This window comes from Triticum aestivum, chromosome 3A, assembly GCF_018294505.1.
Source record: "Triticum aestivum cultivar Chinese Spring chromosome 3A, IWGSC CS RefSeq v2.1, whole genome shotgun sequence".
Lineage (NCBI taxonomy): Eukaryota > Viridiplantae > Streptophyta > Magnoliopsida > Poales > Poaceae > Triticum > Triticum aestivum.
The window spans coordinates 84,511,255-84,524,476 of NC_057800.1; positions in this window are offsets into that span (position 1 = coordinate 84,511,255).

The window sequence follows — 13,222 nt, forward strand, 5'->3', positions numbered from 1 at the left end:
TCTCCATCTTCTAGAGCGTTCGATCACGATCGCGTGGCCGAAAACCGCACCTCATTTGGACTCACCTAGCTCCTCCTATGCCTATAAATAGGTCCTCCTCCCAATTCCCGGATCTCCTTCGTCCCCAAACCCTAAAAATCGCCTGTCGCGAGCCGGACATGTCCGCTGCGCCGGACACCGCATCCGCCGCCGCCCGCGGCCACTGAGGCTCTGCCACGTGGCACGCCGGGCTCCTCCCGCCGCCGGCCCTCCGCCGCTCCCGCCTGGGCCAGAGTCGCCGCGCCCCGCCGCCCGGCTTCTTCCCCGTGCCCGGCCGCCACTTCGCCACCCGGCGCCGTCTCCGGCGAACTCTGGCGCCGCCCCGCCGCCTCATCGCTCCGCCGCGCCGCCCCGGCCTCGCGCCGCCCCGGCCTCGCGCCGCCCGCCTCCTCCTCCCGCAGTGGCGAGCGCCACCACCAGACGCCACCGCGCCGCCGCAGGCCTCCGGCGCCGACCCCCCTCACTCCGGCCGCCCCCGACAACTCCGGCGCCGACCTCCTAGGCGATCCTCGGGAACCGTGCTGCTACAGTACCCTAGATCCAGATCTGGATCTCGGGTTGACTTTTATCCCTAACCCTAATTATTTTGCTATGTTCTTCATGCCGTAACTTTGCATCCGTAGATCCGTTTTGGACGTGTAGCATATCAAAATGTGCGTCTCAGAGAGTACATCATTTACTCTCATTGCATCATTTTCATTTGAGTCCATCTTGATGCCCGAAATGCTGTTGGAAGAGTGCTATTTGAGTTAATTGTCAGATCTGCTGCACCAAATAGCTATTTGTCATTTTTGCCATGATTATTGTGTGCATGATATGCTCCTGAGATCTACATGTGTTTTGTTATTTATTTTTCCATCTTTACAGAGGTGCTATCGATGTATTTTTGTGATATGTGTGGTGACTAGCACAAGCTTGCAAAGTGGTGCATTCGTTAATGTTGATTTCAGGGACTTAGCAATTTCACCAAGTCCTTGATCTGTTTTTATCAATATGCCATATGTTCATGTTGTTTCCTAGTGATCCGTGCCTCTTTTGAGGATGATCAGTAAGGATGATTTGTTAATCTTGTAGTGCTATATCCATCCATATCTTTGTTTGCAATTATAGAGCACCCTAGCTTGAGTCAATCGAGCTCTACATTTGCTACTTCGTGAATCTGGGCAGATTGTCTACTTGTTGGCGATTTTGCCGAGGATGTTGTTGTTGATCCGTGCATGCTATGTTGTTGTTCTTGCCATGTCTTGCTTATATAATATGTATTCTTGATGGGTGTATGCTTAGATTGTCATGCCTTGCTCTGTAGTGAGTGCATCGAGCTCGTGAACATGCCTACTCGTTAACAGATTTGCATGCTCCAGTTTTTCACTAAGTCTGATATCTGATTATGTTTTAGCCATGTTCACATGCTTGCAATTGTATTTCTGATCCCTTTTGGCTCAAGGCCACTAAGGGACTTTTGTTAAGATCTTTGAGTAGCTCCATTCCATGCCTTACTATGCCATGTTAAGTTCTTGTATCATATAGTTTTCATGCTCCAAAGTGTGCTACCTAATCTGAGATTCCAGACTAGTGTTAATTTCACTAAGTCTGAAACCTGTTTACCAATTGCACTTTTCCCATGCTTGTTTGAACCTGTTAATGGATGAATTGGCCATAGCTCAGTGTTCATCTTTTGTCAAGCATTATGAGTGGATCCCTGCCATGTATTTTGTTGCCATGTTTGAGTGTTGTAGCATATTTAACTTGTTGCATTTAGATGGCTACTTGCTATTTATCGCAGACCGGTGCCATATTTGTTTTGCTTGCCATTTCCAAACCGTGCATCCGATTCCGGCGATCTTTATATTGTTTTCAATCGAAATCACCTCACCTTTACAGTGGCACTCTTGGATTTCCAAGTTGAGGCCAGGTTCATTCATTCCTTGTCAAATCTTGCATATGCATCACATATCGCATCCCTCATAGCATACCATGTTTGCATCATGTTGTTTGAGCTTTGCACGTGCTTGATTGCGCTCCTTTTGCTTGTTTGTCTTGTTTGGGTAGAGCCGGGAGACGAGTTCTCTAACAAGGAGCCTGTTGAGTTTGCTTTCGAGGATCCAGTCAACTCCGACAACTTTGCAGGCAAGATGATCATACCCTCGAAATCACTTCTATCTTTGCTTTGCTAGATGCTCGCTCTTTTGCTATGCCTATGCTACGATGCCTACCACTTTCTTATCATGCCTCCCAAATTGCCATGTCAAACCTCTAACCCACCATGTCCTAGCAAACCATTGATTGTCTATGTTACCGCTTTGCTCATCCCCTCTTATAGCGTTGCCAGTTGCAGGTGAAGATTGGAGATCGTTCCTTGTTGGAACATTATTTTCTTGTTGGGATATCACTACATTATCTTGTTATCTTAATGCATCTATATACTTGGTAAAGGATGGAAGGCTCGGCCGTTTGCCTGGTGTTTTGTTCTACTCTTGCCGCCCTAGTTTTCGTCATATCGATGTTATATTCCCGGATTTTGCGTTCCTTACGCGGTTGGGTAATAATGGGAACCCCTTGACAGTCCGCCTTGAATAAAACTCCTCCAGCAATGCCCAACCTTGGTTTTACCATTTGCCACCTAGCCCCTTTTTCCCTTGGGTTTTCGGAGCCCAGGGTCATCTTATTTAAACCCCCCCCCCGGGCCAGTGCTCCTCTGAGTGTTGGTCCGACCGAGCAGACCGTGGGGCCACCTCGGGGCAACTTGAGGTTTGGTTTTACTCGTAGGATGTCTCATCTGAGTGTGCCCTGAGAATGAGATATGTGCAGCTCCTATCGGGATTTGTCGGCACATTCAGGCGGTGTTGCTGGATTTGTTTTAACTTGTCGGAGTTGTCTTGTAGAACCGGGATGCCGAGTCTGATCGGAATGTCTCGGGAGAAGGTATATCCTTCGTTGACCGTGAGAGCTTGTCATGGGCTAAGTTGGGACTCCCCTGCAGGGATTTGAACTTTCAAAAGCCGTGCCCGTGATTATGGGCAGATGGGAATTTGTTGATGTCCGATTGTAGATAACTTGAACCTTAACTTAAATAAAATGAATCAACTGAGTGTGTAACCGTGATGGTCTCTTCTCGGCGGAGTCCGGGAAGTGAACACGGTGTTGGAGTAATGTTTGCCGTAATTGGTTCTCTAGTTCTTCGTTTGTGTTTTGCCTTCTCTTCTCGCTCTCTTTTGCGAACAGGTTAGCCACCATATATGCTAGTCGCTTGCTGCAGCTCCACATATTACCTTTCCTTACCTATAAGCTTAAATAGTCTTAATCGTGAGGGTGCGAGATTGCTGAGTCCCTGTGGCTCACAGATTACTTCCAAACCAGATGCAGGGCCTGATGACTCCGTTCCAGATGATGCGCTTGAGCTCAAGTGGGAGTTTGATGAAGACTCATGCCGTTACTATGTGTCTTTCCCTGATGATCAGTAGTGGTGCCCAGTTGGGGCGATCGGGACCGTGTCGCATGTTGGGTGGATCTTTTATTTTGGTACCGTAGTCGGACCATGAGTGATTGGATGATGTAATGCTATTTATGTACTTTGTTTGACATGGCGAGTGTAAGCCAACTATGTACCTTTCCCCTTATAATGTATTACATGGGATATTGTGAAGATTACCTTACTTGCGACATTGCTTTCAATGCGGTTATGCCTCTAAGTCGTGCTTCGACACGTAGGAGATATAGCCGCATCGAGGGCGTTACAGCTATGGATCGACATACTTGGTCCAGAATTTTGTTCAGGCTGGACAGTTCATCTCTGGCGCCTTTAGAGGGCGGCTTTTGCTGACCTGGCCGAGAGCTTCGGAATCCGGCGTTTACCGTCGTGCTCTTCGGGCTGTCTTCTTTATTCCGACGCTTATTATTTTTGCTGCGTCATGATTTCCCGTTTTCATCTCTAACTTCTGATGTGCTTGGGTCGCTGGTGCTGCATCTGGCTACCAGCTGTCCTCACCCGCGCAAAAGCGGGTCATGAGGTTTGTTAATGCTGCCATTGTTCTCGGCTTTTCTTGGCCGAGGTGTCTGGCAAGCCATTCGTCGCGGACGCTATGCTTAAAAGATGCCAAGGCTTCGGCGTCCGGGCAGTCAACTATTTGGTTCTTCTTAGTAAGAAACCTGTTCCAAAGCTTTCGGGCTGACTCTCAGGGCTGTTCAGTTATAGGACTCAAATCGTCCGCATCCGGGGGTCGGACATAAGTCCCTTGAAAATTTGCCCGAAAAGCGTCTTCGAGCTCTTCCCAGCTTCCAATGGAGTTTTCGGGGAGGCTTTTAAGCCAGTGCCGAGCTGGCCCTTTGAGCTTGAGGGGTAAGTACTTGATGGCGTGGAGATCATCTCCTCGAGCCATATGGATATGGAGGATATAGTCCTCAATCCAGACCCCAGGGTCTATTTTTCCGTCGTATGCCTCCATGTTTACGGGTTTGAATCCCTCTGGAAATTCATGGTCCAGCACCTCATCGGTGAAACATAGGGGGTGTGCGGCACCCCTGCATTTGGGTGTACCGCGTTGTTCTGATGTTTGTTGTGTTACATCATATGCTGGGGCGCGCTTGCGTGGTCCATACATGGATCTGGTTGCGCCGTCCTTTTGGTGCGAGCCCTCGTGTGGATCGCGTATTGGCTTGTGAGTGGCGTTGTTTGCCGCTCCATGTTGGCCGTGAGGTCGTCTATCCGGCCAGGTGGCCATTTTGATTTTTGGTTGTGGGGGATCTAGGGCCTCCTCATCGAATTCGGGTAGCAACTTCCACTTCGGGTAGCTCTTGGTGGGGCGATTACCACCATACTTCACTGCTGTGTTGAGTACTTTACTCCATCTGATTTGGAGTGTGTCCTGCGCAGCCTTGAGCCCTTGCTTCTGCTTTTTCAGACTCCTCGCGGTGGCAACAAGCCTTTGACGGGCATTCTGCTGCTCCGGGTGCCTGTCCGGTGTTATGTCATCCGGACTATTATCTCTGACAGAATTGGTTTGTTCGGTTTGATTCTCCGTATTGCCGTGGTCCGGTAGTGGTTCGCCCTGCTCCACCGCTGGGTCTGTATGATCGTTATTTCTGCCGAGGCGGGATTTGGGGCGGTGCTTACGCCGCCGCTTTGACTGCTTCTCGAGGGGACAAGCCTTCATTGCGTCCTTCCATTCCTCGTCGTCGTCTTCTTTTGGTGTGTCCACCATGTATACGTCATATGATGAGGTGGACGTCCCGCGCCCTGTGGGCGGTGGTTCCTCTTCGCCTCCCACATCGTCGTCCATACCGTCGATGTCTTCGGAGTCGAAGTCGAGCATGTCGGTTGAGTCATCGATAGTGGCTACTAAGTGGGTGGTGGGTGGGCCTCGAATTTCTTCATCGTCCGCATCACAGTCCTGCCTGACATAGTTCGGCCAGGATTCTCCTGACAAGGAGAGAGACCTTAATGAGTTCAGTATGTCGCCAAAGGGCGAGTGCTGAAAAATACCTGCGAAGGTAAACTCCATGATCGGTGCCCAATCGGATTCGATAGGAACGGGCGCAGGCGATTCGAAGTCCGTGGCCGGAGAAGGATCCGGCAGTTTAACAACATAGCTCTCATGCAAGGCAAGGTCGATGTTCGGCTTGATTGCCGCTGAGGGTAAGGCATCCGTGGCGGGGTCCATCCACCCATCCGCGGAAGGCGCAACTGGCTCCGAATTGAGGGTCGGAGCGGCTGCTGGTGCGATCTCCTTAACACTGTCTGATGGGAGAGCTAAGTCATGCTCGTCGTGACCGCGTGGCGCACAAGGCAGAGGCTCGAATCCATCGAAGATCAAATCTCCATGGATATCGGCCATGTAGTTTAAGCTTCCAAACCTGACCTGGTGGCCAGGGGCGTAACTTTCCATCTGCTCCAGATGGCCAAGCGAATTGGCCTGCAGTGCAAAGCCGCCGAACACAAAGATCTGTCCGAGGAGAAAAGTCTCACCCTGGACCACATCTCTATCGGTGATAGTAGGAGCCATCAAGCCTAACGGCAACGACACAAAGGAAATCTCAATGAAAGCACCAATGTCGGTGTCAAAACCGGCGGATCTCGGGTAGGGGGCCCCGAACTATGCGTCTAGGCCGGATGGTAACAGGAGGCAGGGGACACAATGTTTTACCTAGGTTCGGGCCCTCTTGATGGAGGTAAAACCCTATGTCCTGCTTGATTAATATTGATGATATGGGTAGTACAAGAGTAGATCTACCACGAGATCAGAGAGGCTAAACCCTAGAAGCTAGCCTATGGTATGATTGTATGTTGTGGTTGTTGTCCCCTACGGACTAAAACCCTCAGGTTTATATAGACACTGGAGAGGGTTAGGGTTACACAAGGTCGGTTACAAAGGAGGAGATATCCATATCCGTATTGCCTAGCTTGCCTTCCACGCCAAGTAGAGTCCTATCCGGACACGAGACGAAGTCTTCAATCTTGTATCTTCATAGTCTAACAGTCCGGCCAAAGGATATAGTCCGGCTGTCCGGAGACCCCCTAATCCAGGACTCCCTTAATCGGTAAGAGGAGCAATTGGAGTGCTAATAAAATCATTGTTGTTGGTATTGGTTAAGTCACATAATTTAGTATTATCTTGAGCCATCATGACAAGCAAGCAACTAACACTCAAGCAAACAAAAAACAAGCGGGCAAAAAGAGGCAAATAGAGAAAGAGATAGAGGATAGAGAGAAAGAGAGAGGGCGAATAAAACGGCAAGGGTGAAGTGCAGGAGAGGAAAACAAGAGGCAAATGGCAAATAATGTAATGCGGAAGATAAGGGTATGTGATGGGTACTTGGTATGTTGACTTTTGCGTAGACCTCCCTGGCAACGGCGCCGGAAATCCTTCTTGCTACCTCTTGATCACTGTGTTGGTTTTCCCCGAAGAGGAAGGGATGATGCAGCAAAGTAGCGTAAGTATTTCCCTTAGTTTTTGAGAACCAAGGTATCAATCCAGTAGGAGGCTACACGCGAGTCCCTCGTACCTGCATCCTCGCAACCAACGCGAACAGGGGTTGCCAATCCCTACACGGCCACTTACGAGAGTGAGATCTGATAGATATGATAAGATAATATTTTTGGTATTTTTGTGATAAAGATGCAAAGTAAAATAAAGGCAAAGTAAAAAAGCAAAGGAAATAACTAAGTAGTATGAGATTAATATGATAAAGATAGACTTGGGGGCCATAGGTTTCACTAGTGGCTTCTCTCGAGAGCATAAGTATTCTACGGTGGGTGAACAAATTAGAGCAATTGACAGAATCGAGCATAGTTATGAGAATATCTAGGTATGATCATGTATATAGGCATCACGTCCGAGACAAGTAGACCGACTCCTGCCTGCATCTACTACTATTACTCCACTCATCGACCGCTATCCAGCATGCATCTAGAGTATTAAGTTAAAAACAGAGTAACGCCTTAAGCAAGATGACATGATGTAGAGGGATAGACTCATGCAATATGATGAAAACCCCATCTTGTTATCCTCGATGGCAACAATACAATACGTGCCTTGCTGCCCCTACTGTCACTGGGAAAGGAAACCGCAAGATTGAACCCAAAGCTAAGCGCTTCTCCCATTGCAATAAAGATCAATCTAGTAGGCCAAACCAAACTGATAATTCAAAGAGACTTGCAAAGATAACCAATCATACATAAAAGAATTCAGAGAAGATTCAAATATTATTCATAGATAGACTTGATCATAAACCCATAATTCATCGGTCTCAACAAACACACCGCAAAAGAAGATTACATCAAATAGTTCTCCACAAGAGAGGGGGAGAACATTGTATTGAGATCCAAAAAGAGAGAAAAAGCCATCTAGCTAATAACTATGGACCCGTAGGTCTGAGGTGAACTACTCACACTTCATCGGAGAGGCTATGGTGTTGATGTAGAAGCCCTCCGTGATCGATGCCCCCTCCGGCGGAGCTCCGAAACAGGCCCCAAGATGGGATATCGTGGATACAGAAAGTCAGTGGAATTAGGTTTTTGGCTCCGTATCTGATCGTTTAGGGGTACGTAGGTATATATAGGAGGAAGGAGTACGTCGGTGGAGCAACAGGGGGGCCACGAGGGTGGAGGGCGCGCCTGGGGGGGTAGGCGCGCCCCCTACCTCGTGGCCTCCTCTTTTGTGTCTTGATGTAGGGTCCAAGTCTCCTGGGTCTTGTTTGTTGAGAAAAATCACGTTCCCGAAGGTTTCATTCCGTTTGGATTCCGTTTGATATTGCTTTTCTTCGAAACCCTAAAACAGGCAAAAAAACAACAATTCTGGGTTGGGCCTCCGGTTAATAAGTTAGTCCCAAAAATAATGTAAAAGTGGATAATAAAGACCAATAATGTCCAAAATAGTAGATAATATAGCATAGAGCAATAAAAAATTATAGATACGTTGGAGACGTATCATGAGTTTATGTGTTTTGATGTGACGAAGGTAGTTCGGAGTCCCGGATATGATCACGGACATGACGAGGAGTCTCGAAATGGTCAAGACATAAAGATTGATATATTGGATGACTATATTCGGACACCGGATGAGTTCCGAGGGTCACCGGATAATTATCGGAGTGTACGGGGGTTATCGGAACCCCCGAGGGGACTAATGAGCGAACATGGGCCTTAGAGGAGAGAGAGAGGGCCGGCCAAGGCAGGGTCGCGCGCCCCTCTCCCTCTAGTCCGAATTGGACTAGGGAAGGGGGGCACCCCCCCTTTCCTTCTCTTCTCTCCCTCTCCTTCCTTCCCCCTTCCTCCTCCTAGTTGGACTAGGAAAGGGGGGGTCGTACTCCTACTAGGAGGAGGACTGCTCCCCTCCTTGGCGCGCATCCAAGGGTCGGCCGGCCTCCCCCTTGCTCCTTTATATACGGGGGCAGGGGGCACCCTTGAACACACAAGTTGATCGTTGATCCCTTAGCTATGTGCGGTGCCCCCTCCACCATAATCCACTTCGGTCATATCATCATAGTGCTTAGACGAAGCCCTGCAACGGTAGCATCATCATCACCATCATCACGCCATTGCGCTAACAAAGCTCTCCCTCGACACTCAGCTGGATCGAGAGTTCGTGGGACGTTACCGAGCCGAACATGTGTAGATCGCGGAGGTGCCGTAGTTTCGGTACTAGGATCGGTCGGATCGTGAAGACGTACGACTACATCAATCGCGTTGTCATAACGCTTCCGCTTACGGTCTATGTGTTGGGGAACGTAGTAATTTCAAAAAAAATCCTACGCACACGCAAGATCATGGTGATGCATAGCAACGAGAGGGGAGAGTGTGATCTACGTACCCTTGTAGACCGATAACGGAAGCGTTAGCACAACGCGGTTGATGTAGTCGTACGTCTTCACGGCCCGACCGATCAAGCACCGAAACTACGGCACCTCCGAGTTCTAGCACACGTTCAGCTCGATGACGATCCCCGAACTCCGATCCAGCAAAGTGTCGGGGAAGAGTTCCGTTAGCACGACGGCGTGGTGAAGATCTTGATGTATTACCGTCGCAGGGCTTCGCCTAAGCACCGCTACAATATTATCGAGGATTATGGTGGAAGGGGGCACCGCACACGGCTAAGAATATGATCACGTGGATCAACTTGTGTCTAGAGGTGCCCCCCTGCCCCCGTATATAAAGGAGCAAGGGAGGAGGAGGCCGGCCCTAGGAGGGGGCGCGCCAAGTGTGGAGTCCTACTAGGACTCCCTAGTCCTAGTAGGATTCCACCTCCCATATGGAATAGGAAAAGAGGAAGGGAAAAGGAGAAGGAAGGAAGGAGCGCCCCCCTTCCCTAGTCCAATTCAGACCAGACCAAGGGGAGGGGTGCGGCCACCCTTGAGACCCTTTTTCTTCTTTCCCGTATGGCCCAATAAGGCCCAATACGTATTCTCGTAACTCTCCGGTACTCCGAAAAATACCCGAATCACTCGGAACCTTTCCAATGTCCGAATATAGTCGTCCAATATATCGATATTTACGTCTCGACCATTTCGAGACTCCTCGTCATGTCCCCGATCTCATCCGGGACTCCGAACTCCTTTGGTACATCAAAAATCATAAACTCATAATATAACTGTCATTGAAACCTTAAGCGTGCGGACCCTACGGGTTCGAGAACAATGTAGACATGACCGAGACACGTCTCCAGTCAATAACCAATAGCGGAACCTGGATGCTCATATTGGCTCCCACATATTCTACGAAGATCTTTATCGGTCAGACCGCATAACAACATACGTTGTTCCCTTTGTCATCGGTGTGTTACTTGCCCGAGATTCGATCGTCGGTATCTTAATACCTAGTTCAATCTCGTTACCGGCAAGTCTCTTTACTCATTCCGTAATACATCATCTCACAACTAACTCATTAGTTGCAATGCTTGCAAGGCTTATGTGATGTGCATTACCGAGAGGGCCCAGAGATACCTCTCCGACAATCGGAGTGACAAATCCTAATCTCGAAATATGCCAACCCAACATGTACCTTTGGAGACACCTGTAGAGCTCCTTTATAATCACCCAGTTACGTTGTGACGTTTGGTAGCACACAAAGTGTTCCTCCGGCAAACGGGAGTTGCATAATCTCATAGTCAAAGGAACATGTATAAGTCATGAAGAAAGCAATAGCAACATACTAAACGATCGGGTGCTAAGCTAATGGAATGGGTCATGTCAATCACATCATTCTCCTAATTATGTGATCCCGTTAATCAAATAACAACTCTTTTGTTTATAGTTAGGAAACATAACCATCTTCGATTAACGAGCTAGTCAAGTAGAGGCATACTAGTGACACTCTATTTGTATATGTATTCACACATGTATTATGTTTCCGGTTAATACAATTCTAGCATGAATAATAAACATTTATCATCATATAAGGAAATAAATAATAACTTTATTACTGCCTCTAGGGCATATTTCCTTCAGTCTCCCACTTGCACTAGAGTCAATAATCTAGTTCACATCGCCATGTGATTCAACACTAAGAGTTCACATCACCATGTGATTAACACCCATAGTTCACATCGTCATGTGACCTATACCCAAAGGGTTTACTAGAGTCAATAATCTAGTTCACATTATTTATGTGATTAACACCCAAAGAGTACTAAGGTGTGATCGTGTTTTGCTTGTGAGATAATTTTAGTCAACGGGTCTGTCACATACAGATCCGTAAGTATTTTGCGAATTCTATGTCTACAATGCTCTGCACGGAGCTACTCTAGCTAATTTCTCCCACTTTCAATATGTATCTAGATCGAGACTTAGAGTCATCTAGATCTATGTCAAAACTTGTATCGACGTAACTTTTTACGACGAACCTTTTGTCACCTCCATAATCGAGAAATATTTCCTTATTCCACTAAGGATAATTTTGACCAATGTCCAGTGATCTACTCTTAGATCACTATTGTACTCCCTTGCTTAACATAGTGTAGGGTATACAATAGATCTGGTACACATCATGGCATACTTTATAGAACCTATGGCTGAGGCATAGGGAATGACTTTCATTCTCTTTCTATCTTCTGCCGTGGTCGGGCTTTGAGTCTTACTCAATTTCATACCTTGTAACACAGCCAAGAACTCTTTCTTTGATTGTTCTATTTTTGAACTACTTCAAAATATTGTCAAGGTATGTACTCATTGAAAAAACTTATCAAGCGTCTTGATCTATCTCTATAGATTTTGATGCTTAATATTAAAGCAGCTTCACCGAGGACTTTCTTTGAAAAACTTCTTTAAAAACACTCCTTTATGCTTTGCAGAATAATTCTACATTATTTCCGATCAACAATATGTCATTCACATATACTTATCAGAAATGTTGTAGTGCTCCCACTCACTTTCTTGTAAATACAGGCTTCACCGCAAGTCTGTATAAAACTATATGCTTTGATCATACTATCAAAGCGTTTATTCCAACTCTGAGAGGCTTGCACCAGTCCATAAATGGATCGCTGGAGCTTGCACACTTTGTTAGCTCCTTTTGGATCGAAAAAACCTTCCGGCTGCATCATATACAACTCTTCTTCCAGAAATCCATTCAGGAATGTAGTTTTGACATCCATTTGCTGGATTTCATAAAATGCGACAATTGCTAACATGATTCGGACAGACTGAAGCATAGATACGAGTGAGAAACTCTCATCATAGTCAACACCTTGAACTTGTCGAAAACCTTTTTTGCGACAATTCTAGCTTTGTAGATAGTAACACTACTATCAGCGTCCGTCTTCCTCTTGAAGATCCATTTAATCTCAATGGCTCGCTGATCATAGGGCAAGTCAATCAAAGTCCATACTTTGTTCTCATACATGGATCTCATCTCAGATTTCATGGCCTCAAGCCATTTTGCGGAATCTAGGCTCATCATCGCTTCCTCATAGTTCGCAAGTTCGTCATGGTCTAGTAACATGACTTCCAGAACAGGATTACCGTACCACTTTGGTGCGGATCTCACTCTAGTTTACCTACGAGATTCGGTATTAACTTGATCTGAAGTTACATGATCATCATCATTAGTCTTCCTCACTAATTGGTGTAGTAGTCACAGGAACAGATTTCTTGTGATGAACTACTTTTCAATAAGGGAGAAGGTACAATTACCTTATCAAGTTCTACTTTCCTCCCACTCACTTCTTTCAAGAGAAACTCCTTCTCTAGAAAGGATCCATTCTTAGCAACGAATGTCTTGCCTTCGGATCTGTGATAGAAGGTGTACCCAATAGTCTCCTTTGGGTATCCTATGAAGACATATTTCTCCGATTTGGGTTTGAGCTTATCAGGATGAAACCTTTTCATATAAGCATCACAATCCCAAATTTTAAGAAACGACAACTTTGGTTTCTTGCCAAACCACAGTTCAGATTGTGTTGTCTCAACGGACTTAGATGGTGCCCTTTTAAACGTGAATGCAGCTGTCTTTAATGCATAACCCCAAAACGATAGTGGTAGATCGGTAAGAGACATCATAGATCGCACCATATTTAATAAAGTACGGTTATGATGTTCGGACACATCATTATGCTGTGGTGTTCCAGGTGGCGTGAGTAGTGAAACTATTTCACATTGTTTTAACTGAAGGCCAGACTCGTAACTCAAATATTTTACCTCTACGATCATATCGTAGAAACTTTTATTTTCTTGTTACGATGATTCTCCACTTCAC